We start from the raw sequence: 12535 nt of genomic DNA, 5'->3' as shown, positions 1-12535 counted from the left end.
GACAATAAAGTGCATAGCTTTCCTTAGCAGTCTTTTTATTTAATATGCTTGGAATCTGCCTAAAGCTATTGACAGGTTTTTCTTACCACAATTCCATTTAATCTGAGATGTGCTCTATCTGAGGACATCATTTCTTGTTTCTGATAATAGAATAGGGACTTTGAGCTAATGAAACACCTTTCTGATACAACATGTACATCTACTGTGACATTGGAATAAGAAACAGCTACAATTTGGATTATACATTTTTTTATCAGAGATTACTAAATAAAACATTTAAAATGGGGCACCTGGGTGGCTCAGCGGCTGCCTTTGGCTCAGGTCATAATCCTAGGGTCCTGGGATGCAGTCCCACATCAGGCTCCCTGCTCACGGGGAGTCTGCTTCTCCTTCTGCCTGCCACTTCCCCTGCTTGTGCTCACCCTCCCTGATTTAAAAATAAATAAATAAAATATTTTAAAAAATTTAAAATGAAACTAATTTTCCTATAATTAATGTCCCTCAGTGTAGCATCTTCTGATAAAATTCTCCACTTAAGGGTGAAGTTTCAAAAATATTGTCATGCTCTCTTCTTTATAGTATTTGATCTGCCCTATATTGACTCTACATTTACATTTCGTTAGATTATATGTGTAGATTTATTTTTTGATATTAAGTCATGTCTATATGACTTTTGGTAACAAGAGTATTATTAATTCTGTTCCAGCTTATGTTCAGTTTTTAGTTTACTCATTTCAGCTTGTCTTTCCAAGTAGGCCACTCTAACTGCTGGAGCCCCACAGCTCTGGCTTTCTCCTGGGTTTTCCAGTATTCCAGACATGGGGAGAGTTACTCAGAGCCCAAGCAAAGTCATATGGCCAGTTAAGCATTCCTCTTGCCAGTCAGTGAGAGAGGATCTAGGTGCTGAGGTGGTAACATCTTCACCTGACACCTTGGGTAAATTTGGCCTGTGCCAGGAAACAGGAGGTAGGAAATGCATAGTCAGTGAGCCCTGGGATTTCTGCACCAAGGACTTGACTCTTACATGACAAGTCACATACCCGAAATATTTCCTTTAAGTGCCCTTGGCTAGATTTCCCACTCGGGTCTTTTAGGGTATTGAACCCACTCCCTTCTTTAGCAAACTCCTCACCAGGCAGCCTCCATTTCCGCCTTCTTTTGGGAGGAGGATTCTAATTTTAGCTGGGTACATGACTGCTCACTGGGGACTACATTTCCCATCCTTCTTTGCCGTTAGATGTGGCCATGGGACCAAATTTGGGCCAGTGGAGTGAGAACAGAATTATGGCATCAAAGCCATCTTCTAAACAAAGATAAATTGTTTTTCTCGGACTTTCTCACTTACCACTTCCTAAGGGCTGGGTCACAGACATGGTCATGACCCAGGTTTGACCGTGAAAACAAGAACAGGACACTCGGGATGACAGAGCAAAAAGTTACAGTAGAACACCCTTACCAGCCTGGAGAACTCAACCGTGTAGTTCTGTGAGAAAGACCGTAATTTTCTAATTTTGATCTACTCTGTATTTTGGGATTTCACAGCAGCGTAAGTTGCAGCCTTAAGTAATATATGTGGTGTGGCTCCAAGCATCCTAGGGTATGCTTCCTCTAACTTCCCTTCTAAACCCTCCCATTACTATTTGATTCCATCTCAGTTACAAGGGGATTCTCCTTCTCACTTTTTCCTCCCTTGGTCTCTTTCTTCCTTTCATGTTTTCATAGTCCCCAACGACATTACCATGTTCTTTATGTCATCTCTCCAAATCCTATTCACACATTCTTTCTGTTTTTCTCTCAGACTCTTTCCTCCCCCACACCCACCAAATTAACCTTTTTATAGCCAGCCAAATTCATCAGTAACTCCAAAATTATTTTCCATTTCTTTGAGGGCAAGGAGCACTCAATCTTCAAATCATCCAAGAAATTAAGGGGAAATATATGTAGTTATTCTTTTAGTATCAAAGAAAGGAAAATGCCAAATGGGAATTTCCATATTCAATTTATAATCCAGTAGTTTTCTAACATCTTTAAGTTCTGGATATGTGATTTTGAGGGAATATCTTATTCATGTAAAATATACATATATTTATACAAAATACAATAACATACATCTTTTACCATTTACTTAACAAATGCCTTTTCTTCCTCAAAATCCCTTTTTCTTCCCTCTAATTTCCACAGCATATTAGCTAGGTATAATAAAATCCAAAATATTGGGACAGAAAAGAGCTTAATGGAGCATTTGTTTTAGTTTCTTTATTTCCAGGTGAGGAATCTGAGAACCAGATTAGCTGGGCATCTTACTCAAATTGATTAAGACTAGCAAGTGGTGGGCTGGCACTATACCCAGCAAGCTGACTTTGATAAATATGTCTTCTACTCTCCCACCTGTTTATTGTTCTTGAAAGGGAAGCTTGTAATTGACTTTTAGTATAAAAACAATAGTGTTATAATAGCAACTGACACTTTTCAGGATTTTAAATAGCCAGTAAATAAATTAACAGAGTTGGAAGGTCCCAGTTTAAAATCACTGAGTCAGGGCACCTGAGTGGCTCAGTTGGTTGAGCGACTGCCTTCGGCTCAGGTCATGATCCTGGAGTCCTGGGATCGAGTCCCACATCGGGCTCCCTGCTAGGCAGGGAGTCTGCTTCTCCCTCTGACCCTCTTCCCTCTCGTGCTCTCTATCTCTCATTCTCTCTCTCTCAAATAAATAAATAAAATCTTTAAAAAAATAAAATAAAATAAAATCACTGAGTCATTCAGCACTCTGGATCTTTCTAATTTCTCTTTAAAACTGTACTCTTGTTGGGGTGACTGGGTGACTCAGTCATTTCAGCATCCAACTCTTGGTTTCGGCTCAGGTCACGATCTCAGGGTCCTGGGATTGAGCCCCACATGCAGCTCTGCACTCATTGTGGAGTCCACTGGAGATTCTCTCTCTCCCTCTGCTCCTTCCCCCTGCTTGCTCTCCCTAACTAAAATAAATAAATGAAATCTTTAAAAAACCAAAAACAAAAAAATCACTCTTGTTGACACAAGCACAACACTAATTCACAAAGTTCATTTTAATTAATGTGATTCTCAAAATTCACAGTCTAACTTTTTTCTCATTTGGTCGTTTCTTTTTATCAGCAGAATATTATTTGTTGGAAAGTTTTCTTTTCCTTTTTTTTTTTAAAGAGGGGAAAGGGGGGGCAGGGAGGAGAGGGGCAGAGGGAGAGGGAGAGAGAGAATCTTAAGTAGGCTCCACCCCCAAGCACAGAGCCCCACGCCAAGCTCCATCTCACAACCCTGAGATCATGACCTGAACAGAAATCAAAAGTCTGACACTTAACTGACTGAGCCACCCAGGTACCCCAGCTTTCTTTTCCTTTATCTAAACTACCCACTGCATGCTTCTCAGCCTTGTAACTTTCATTTTCTATAAAAAAAAAAAAATTGAGGGGGAGCCTGCACGGCTCAATCAGTTAAGTGTTGCACTCTTGATCTCAGCTCAGGTCTTGATCTCAGTGACCAGAGCTCAAGCCCCACACTGGGCTCCACACTGGGCATGGAGCCTACTTAAAAAAAAAAAAAAAAAAGAAAGAAAGAAAGAAAGAAAAAAAAAGGGAAAATTGAGTACAGTTTCTTTTAATCTCCTTTTAAGAAGCCTGTCAATAATGGTAGCACAGTAACCATCCTGTGGGCTATGTGCTTACGGATGGTTTTTTGTTGCTGTTGTTTTGTAGTTTAAGACTACTGACTGATTGCTTGCATATTCAGTGCACTGACTTCTGCATTCAGAGCACTGTTATCTGTAATAGCCAGCCCTGGGAAGCAGCTTGTTTGCCTTCCCACTGTCTAGTCTCAGCAAGAGCAAACATCATTTTGCCAATTTCATTCCTTTCTTTCCATCCCTTTCCTTTTATTTTCCCAAGGAATTAATTTTGCAGTACCCATGAGCCTCTCTAAATACCTCAAGAGTGTCATGATGTTCCCTAGTGGTAATTTGGGGGACCTGCATATCTCCTTTGCATAGAAGTATCTGAGTTGACATCCTTCCACTTCCACAGGTGGTGTTTGCTGCTATCCCATTGCACTATCTTATGGCATTTCCCTCTTCTTTCCCTGGCTACAACTCCAAAACTCTGAGAGCATTGCTTGTGTCCGTGCTTTATTTATGTTATCTTATCGAGGGAGTTGTAAAGGACAGGGGTAAGTTGATGATCTGTACAACCAGTGCCCCAATTTCCATTACCAATGCTTTATTTCAGTTTTTAAATTGAAGAATTAAATTAATAAGTAATTTAGTTAAATCATTAAATAAATGAAATTACTAATTTAATTTATTAAATTATTGATTTAAGCATTTAAATAAATGAATAAATAAATCATAGATTAAATAAAGGAGTTAAAATGCTTAACATAAAATTAAGATCTCTGGACTACTCCCTAAATCTCGTCACTGAAACTCCTTCTCAGAGGCAACCTTTATCAAGGGGTCATTTAATATTATTCCATCTGAATTTCTATATTTTTCAAACATAAATGCATTTTTATAAACTATATATTTTTTATTGGTACAAATAGGTTTCTGCTTACACAAATGGTAGCATGGGGTCACTACAATCTTGCAATTTGCTGTTTTCCAATCATCATTATGTCTTTAAGATCTATCTGCTTTAAGATGTTAACAGCTGCATGTATCATTCTATTGTGTGATTATACTCACACTTTGTTTTGTCATTTCCCTATTGTTGTACATCCGTGCTGTTTCTAATTTTTACTATTACCTCAAATGCTGTATGCTGTAGTGAATACACACTTGAGTATGTCTCCTTATTGAACACGTGATTCTCTGGTATATATGTAAAATGAATAGGTCAAAGGATGTATGGATTTCAGTTTTACAAGATACTGCCAAATGTCTTTCAAAATAGGTTATATCAATTTTAACTCTTACGAGTACTCTGAGAATATCCAATTCTCAACATCCTTCCCAAGATAGAATGTAGATAGACTTTCAGAAATGTTATCTCAGTGCTATAATTTTAATTTGCATTATCCTTATTATTTCCTAGTAGGAAAAGAAAATATTTCCTGTTACTTGACATATTGTGAGTAAGGTAGCATTCTGCTTTATTTTAGTGTGTAAAATAACTTGCTTTATTCTTGCCGTAATGGCACTCCTTACCTTATTTAGCCTTCTTAAGAACTATCCATTCTCAATTGTAAATATATCCAGATTATATTGTATAATGATTGTCTGGTTTTTCCAAACTCCATTTCTTGAGCTATTTTAAATGTTACAAGATAATACAGTAAAAAGATCCTCCAGGATCCCTGACTTTTAATTCTAAGGCAGCTTGGTCTTACTTTTCCCTCTTGGGATTAGTGAAAGATTAGACCTATCTTACAACATCTGGCTGTGTCTCGATTTTCCTGAGTCTCCAGCAAAGTTCTCCATACAGTTCAGAGTCTCAGTGGCTCTTCCAAATAGGAAGGATGTTTTTCTCCATCTGTAGCTCTGCCTTATGGTGTTCCCCCTACTCCTATCACCAGCAGCTGAAGCCTGCTCCTCCATGGATCATCTGCCTCTCACAAAGTGAAGATCAGAAGCAAGATTTTCCATTGGCTTATTTCCTTCTGAAATCCCTTCAAGAGAAGCAGAAGGAAGCTAATCATTATTAGTTCAACTGCTGTTTCATATTAACTAACACAAGGCACTAAGATGTTTTTGTCATCAGATTCTAATGATGAGCATAAATTATTTTTTTTGCTTTTATTTTTTGCCATAGAATTTGCTAATCCTAAACAATCTGATTGTCTTCTTCTCTTTGTCTCCCTTTTAAAAAATGCAGTCCTCGGGGTGCCTGGGTGGCTCAGTCGGTGAAACTTCTGCCTTCGGCTCAGGTCATGATCCTCGAGTCATGGAACCCCATGGCAGGCTTCCTGCTCAGTGGGGAGTCTGCTTCTCTCCCTCTCCCTCTGCTGCTCCCTCTTTTTGTGCTCTCCCCCCTCCATCTGTCAAACAAATAAATAAAATCTTTTTAAAAATGCAGTCCTCAATAAATGCAAACCAAATTTTAGAAACTGTTCTAAAATCTAGGGAGCATCCAAATGTTTGTCCCTAAAGTACTCCAGTTTATAAATATATTGCAAGCTAATCTATCAACATGTAGGTGATTTTAACTCTTAAAACCCAAGCTGAGAATTTGGTAACAAAGATCTTTCTCAAAAGCACTGTTCTGTGAATACAGAAAATAGACAAAATGTGGGAGAAAACAAAATTAGAGTGTAACAGTAAAGGATCTGGGACACCACTTAGAGGCATGGTGCTTTATTATACGTTTATCTATGCTTTTCCTAGTGTGTTTCTTCTTTAATGAGACATTGTGGTAACCAGGGCTCCAAGTCTAGCAAAGATTAAACTGTTTTATCTTCATTATCACAAGTCCTAGAGAACTTAATAAGCCTCAAGGCACATGCTGAATGGTTTCTGTCCTATATAATTGAGTGTGCTATACTTCCAACCAAGATAAAAACCTCAGGATATATTTTTAAGGTATTTCTATGAATGTTTACTGTATTTTCAGAGGGTTGACTAAGACCAGTACTATTTTCTGAAAATGTAACATCATTTCTGATAAGCTCTCAGTTTGTCCAAACCAAAAAGGAAGAATTCATTTTATTTTAAATTGAGCAATGAATTATGCAGTCATGTTTTACAAGCTGAAAACAATTTCATTGCTTTTATCTTACTAATAATCATGAGCGACATGTCTCCTTTGAATAGTGAAAATGATGAGACTAAGGTATGATCAGTTACCAGTACAATTTGTAGGTGTTTTCCCTTTAATGATGGTGAGTTCTTGGAGATCCACTCCTCAGTATATGCCTGTTTCTTTCTCGGCACAGCTCTACATGTGTCGAATTGCTGATTCTTACGAAGTTATAATCTGAGACCCAGACCGAAGTTAAATGAGTTTCAGCCTGGAACCCTGTCATAGCAGATATCAGAGACAGATGTTTGCCACATGCTAAAACCCAGTTAGGAATTATTATTCCTAAACATTTTTCTCAGCTGGACGAAGCGGCTGGGTGGACTGATACTATCAGTGAGTATTTAGATTTTGAGATGATTGTCGTGGCTGAGTATCCCGGGCTTAATAAAATTAATCCAAGTTGTTGCTGATAAATGCTATATCAAAAATCCTAAAATAGTGGGGGCATCTGCTTTGTTATCCATTCATCCATCCATCTAGCCATCCATCTAGCCATCCACCCACCCACTCACACACTCACCCACTCACTGATGCATTCATTCATTAATAGATCACATATTTAGTGAGTCTTTATTGTGGTGGCAACCATACATCAGGCACTCGTCTAAGTACTTAGGCAATAATGGTACATAAACGTAGTGCTCTTGCCTTCCTGGAACTTACTGATGGGGGGGGGAGTGGAGACAGATCAGTGTATGTAAATAAGCAGTTGTAATAAATTTTGATATGCAGAGAGATAAAGGCAGGCAAAGGATGCTATCAGAGCCCCTGGAGAGGTGCTAAACTCAGATGGAAAAGGGAGATCAGGCAACATCCTGGGGAAGGTGGCATCGGAGCTGAGAACTGAAGGGAAGGGCAGTTATAAGAGTACCCAGAGGAAAAGCAAATAGGAAGGTTAGAACCTGTGCAAAAGTGATACATTTTAAGGACCTGAAAGAAGTTTGGAAACGAGGGGGTGTAGCGTGCAAACTAGGGAATCACAAGAGGGAGGGTGCAACAGAGCTATCTGAGGGCGACCTTACCTCCCAGGTGCCTTAGGGTGTGGTGGGGCTGGAAGTACTGATCACAGAGTACAGGTGATTAAAATGCTTTGTTTTAGTTTTTGTGGCCACATTATTTTCAATTCATTATAAAAATATATCTTTTCCTTGTCTATTTATCATTGTACTTAATTTATGTAATTTTTTTTTTTTTTTGCCAAAATGGTTTAAAGTAGTTCCCAAGGCTACATAAAATACAACACAACTGTATGAATTTCATGTAGAGTGCAAGGAGACAGACAAAAGAAAACCACAATTGGGGTACAATGAGTACTCCTATAAAGGCATATTATACCGATCTATAAGCTCCATCCGAGTAACATGAACAGTTGGAGTCGGGCTCTTTGGATTCCTATGATGTGGTGGGCAGTGTTTTCAATGCTTTGCACCTGTTCCCTCATTTCATCCTTTCAGACCTTGCTGCCTAAAGTGTGGTCCACAGACCAGCTGCCTCAGCATCACCTGGAGCTTGTGGGAAATACAAAATCTCTGGCCTCATCCCACATCACCTGAATCAGAATGTACACTTTAACAAGGCTCCAGGTGATTCCTGAGCACAGGAAAGATTGCCAAGAACTGGACTAAGAGGCACTTAGTATTACTACATTTTCTTATTAGAGATCAGAAAACAGGGTTCTGAGAGAAAAAGTAATTTGCCCAAAACCAATCACTTAGCAAATGCAAGGGAAACTTTTGAATTTTTTTCTTTCTGACTCTTGACACTTTGTGATCTCTAAGTGGCATAGCCTCTCCACACATTCGTTCCTAAGCTTTACATTGGCCAGCCAAATAAGAAATATGGGCTTTTATACAGAATATGTTGTCACAAATATATCAGACCAGTTGCTCGGAAGAACAGCCGGGCAACTATCATCGATGTTATCAGAAAAGTATGTTTCCCAGGAATGTACATAAACAAGACTTTGCATGATGTGATGAATGATAACCCAAACAAAATTCTCCCATAGATTCTATCTGATAAATCAAAATGATGTGCTTCAGTGGAAAACAAAGAGTAGTGAGTAATTAGCCTATTTAGTTATCTCATAAGGCAAAGACAATGTTGATCAGACAGGGACAGTGACCTCAGATCGAAATCAGTTAGGAAGTCAAGCTAATGACATCAAAGGCTCCTTCTTCTTCTATTATCTTGACTTCTACTGGGTCATTCATTCCACTATTAAAAATGAAAATGCCTTATAAACTTTCACAAACCCAAATGCTTACACAAGTGTTATGGACTGATTTGTGTCCCCCCCAAACTTATATGTTGAAGCCCTAGCCCCCAATGTGACTGTATTTGGAGATGAGGTCTTTAAAGAGGTCACTTAGATTAAATAAGATTACAAGGATGGGGCCTTAATCCAATAGAACTCGTTCTTCAAAAGAGCAAGGGACACTAAGGAGGCACGCACACACAGGAAAGGCCATAGGAGGGCATGACCAGAAGCGTCCATCTACAAACCAAGGACAGAGACCTCAGGAGGAACCAAACTGGTCAACACATTGATCCTGGACTTCCAGCCTCCATCACTACGAGACAATGAATTTCTATTGGTTAAGTCCCCCAGGCCATGGTATTTTATGTCAGCCCTTTCTGACTAATGCAAGGAGTTGGGCAAGTAATTGAAAGAAGGGAGGCACAGGGATTAAATGTAAATGCATGCATATGGGGAACAGTGGAGAGTGCTGGGGCCCTGGTTGATAGAATTGCAGAATCGGTGTTGCCCAACTCCCTAACCTTTAAAGAAAGAAAAAAGAGCATTCATGTAAAATCTATTCTTTTTAAAAAGAGAATTTGTATTTATTTAAAAAGTCATAGGGGCACCTGGGTGGCTCAGTCAGTTAAGCGTCTGCCTTCAGCTCAGGTCATGATCCCAGGGTCCTGGGATCAAGTCCCACATCAGACTCCCTGCTCGGCGGGGAGTCTGCTTCTCCCTCTCCCTCTGCCTCTCCCCCCAACTCGTGCTCTCTCTCTCTCCCTCTCTCCCTCTCTCTCTCTAATACTGTGTGGTCTATGCAAAACACATCTGGGGTTTACAACCTCTTTGCCCAGGCTGTTAACAATATTGTATAGTAGAAGCAGTGAAAGACTATGTGGCTATAGAATCATCTTGCTTTTAAATCATATCATCCAAGTGATGCAAGTGTAAGCATTTTTCTCAAACTCTGTAGATGCTATAAGAGAAAGGCGGCCCTAAAATATGCAAGGTAGAACTGTCAGACCTTGACACTACATGTATATTGAAGGAGGCCAGAATAGCTATCGCTAAAAATACATCTCATTGACTATTCCATCTGCAAATGTTGTGCCATGACGACAATCAATCAGGATAAATCACACAGCTACTCAACTAGTTCATCCATAAAGAAAACTGGTAATTAGAGTGTTGAAGTCAGCAAGGCTGAAATCAGATGCCCATAACATCTGCATTTGTGGGAGATGAGGCCTTGATGGTAGTCTGTCAGAAATTTTAAGAACAGTCATATCAGTATTATCAAGAACTGTCCTTGTGAATAGCACCTGTCATGATTTTCAAGGTCACATGGGTAGTTAAGAATGCACTTCTTGTGCATTTACAAATTGTAGAGGTTTTCTAGAAGAAGTTCTAAATAATTTCTCTGTTGTTAATTGCAGTTCTGAAAACTCTAACTTCGAAATGCCAGCTTCTTTGTTGGAAAAACAGTTTCATATTGGTGCTGGTCAGTAAGATTTCCCAACTTGAATCTATCACTTGATTACATTTTATTCATCTAGCATTGTTATCACTGTTGTTTGGTTGCAGGACTCATTCCATGTTTCCTCCTCTGGTAAAATTCTTTACCTCTCGCCACAGACACTGTTCTCATTACCTCTTGCCTGGATTTTTGTAGTAACTACCAGTGATCCTAAGGTTTCCCAGCCTTGCCTTACTCTGCAACATGTCATTAGTGTTTCTTTCTAAGGAAACAGTTTATCACAGATTTGGACTGAGGTTCAGACAATATAGTCTGGTACTCATGATCCTACAAGCTCTTACCCCAATCTGCCACTCCAGTATTATCTCTTACTAGGTTCCTTTTCTCTTTCATCTGCCACAACTAAAAAGAACTTATTGCTCATGGAAACACAGGTCTACCAATACAACTGCTCATACTGTCCACCTGTTAATTCTGGAAAAAATCTTTATAGATGCTTTGGTGGCACATGTGGAATTATAAATTTTGTCTAAGGGTTTTTTTTTGTTCTTGCTTCAAATATTTCTACTGCTATATTCTCTTTTCTTTTTGGTATTTAGATACTGTGTATGTTATATATTTTTTTCTTTTAAAGTAATCTCTACACCCAACATGGGGCTCGAACTCACAACCCCGAGATCAAGAGTCACATGTTCTACCCACTGAGCCAGCCAGGCACCCTTGTGTATGTTATGTCTTTTGAAATTGTCCCAGTTCTTGGATGTTCTGGGTTTTTATTCTTTTCTTTTACTTTTCATTTTATTTTGGGACATTTCCACTGATCTATCATCAGGATCTCTGATTCTTTCCTTGACTGTGTTCAATCTGATAAGGAGTCTGTCAAAGGCATTCTTCATTTCTTTTACAGTGCTTTTGATTTCTAGCCTTTTGTTTCTTAGAGTTTGTTTCTTAGAGTTCCTGTCGCTCTGCTTATATTACTCATCTGTTCTCACATGTTGTCTGTTTGTTCCATTACAACCCTTAACTCATTAATCACACTTAGTTTAAATTCCCTATTTGATAATTCCAGCATCTGAGACATATCTCCGTTCTTGTTCTGAGGATTATTCTGTCTCTTTAGATTGTGTTTTTTTATTCTCTTTTGTCATGCCTTGTAATATTTTATAGAAAGCCAAATTTGTAATATTTTGTAAAAAGTCAAACATGTTGTGTCAGGTAGTAGGAACTGAGGTCAATAGTCCTGTCATGTGAGAATTTTTGGGTATCTCCCCAAGAGTAAGACTGTATTTAATGTTTACTATAGCTGCTTTGTGTCAGAGCCTTCAGATTCAGCTGATGACCTTATTTTAGTCTCCCCTCTGGACTTGGGACTTCCCTAAGTGCTTTTTTCAAAGAAAGGCTTAGTTTTGCAGCTCTTTTAGCTACAGTCCACTGTCATTATATTGGTAACTTTTTGGTGCAGGAGAAAGGGGGCATGATATAATCCTCCCATTAAATCTCAGTGTTTGGGCGCCTGGGTGGCGCAGTCAATTAAGCATCTGCCTTTGGCTCAGGTCATGATCCCAGGGTCCTGGGATGGAGCCCTGCATCGGGCTCCCAGCTCCGTGCGAGTCTACTTCTCCCTCTGCCTGCCGCTCTCCCCTGCTTGTGCTCACTCTTGCTCTCTCTCTCTGTCAAATAAATGAATAAAATCTTATCAATCAATCAATCAATCAATCAATCTCAGTGTTTGAATAGGCCAATATCCTGGGGCCATGACCGTCTTGGTATAGCTTTTCCCCTTCTGCCCCATATCCCCCTCCCTGGCTGCAGCATTCCTAATCTATTTCGTTGATCCTTGTTGACTATGTTTTCCCCTGTTAGGAGACACAGGAAGGCTAAAGGGAGCTTGAGTGGGAGAAATGTCCTGCCCACTTACTGAAATAAACTTTTTTTCCTCTGGAGAGTCAGCCTCTCTTATGGATAAAGCTCTGGTCTCTTTCCAGATTACTCTTCCCTTCCTCCCACCTGAAACATGAGGGGGTCTCTCCAGAGCTTCACAGTGAGAAACAG

General features: G+C 39.4%; 1 pseudogene; it reads left to right on the top strand.

The window, feature by feature from the left end:
• The window catches only part of LOC114207642 (small ubiquitin-related modifier 1-like), a 43406-nt pseudogene that overhangs the window by 28592 nt on the left and 2279 nt on the right, over nt 1-12535 (top strand).

Source organism: Eumetopias jubatus, unplaced genomic scaffold (genome assembly GCF_037043125.1).
Source record: "Eumetopias jubatus isolate StellerSeaLion01/CBP00866 unplaced genomic scaffold, mEumJub1_p1.0 scaffold_1, whole genome shotgun sequence".
NCBI lineage: Eukaryota > Metazoa > Chordata > Mammalia > Carnivora > Otariidae > Eumetopias > Eumetopias jubatus.
The sequence above is the reverse complement of the archived record's forward strand: the minus strand, read 5'-3'. Positions and strand labels throughout refer to the sequence as shown.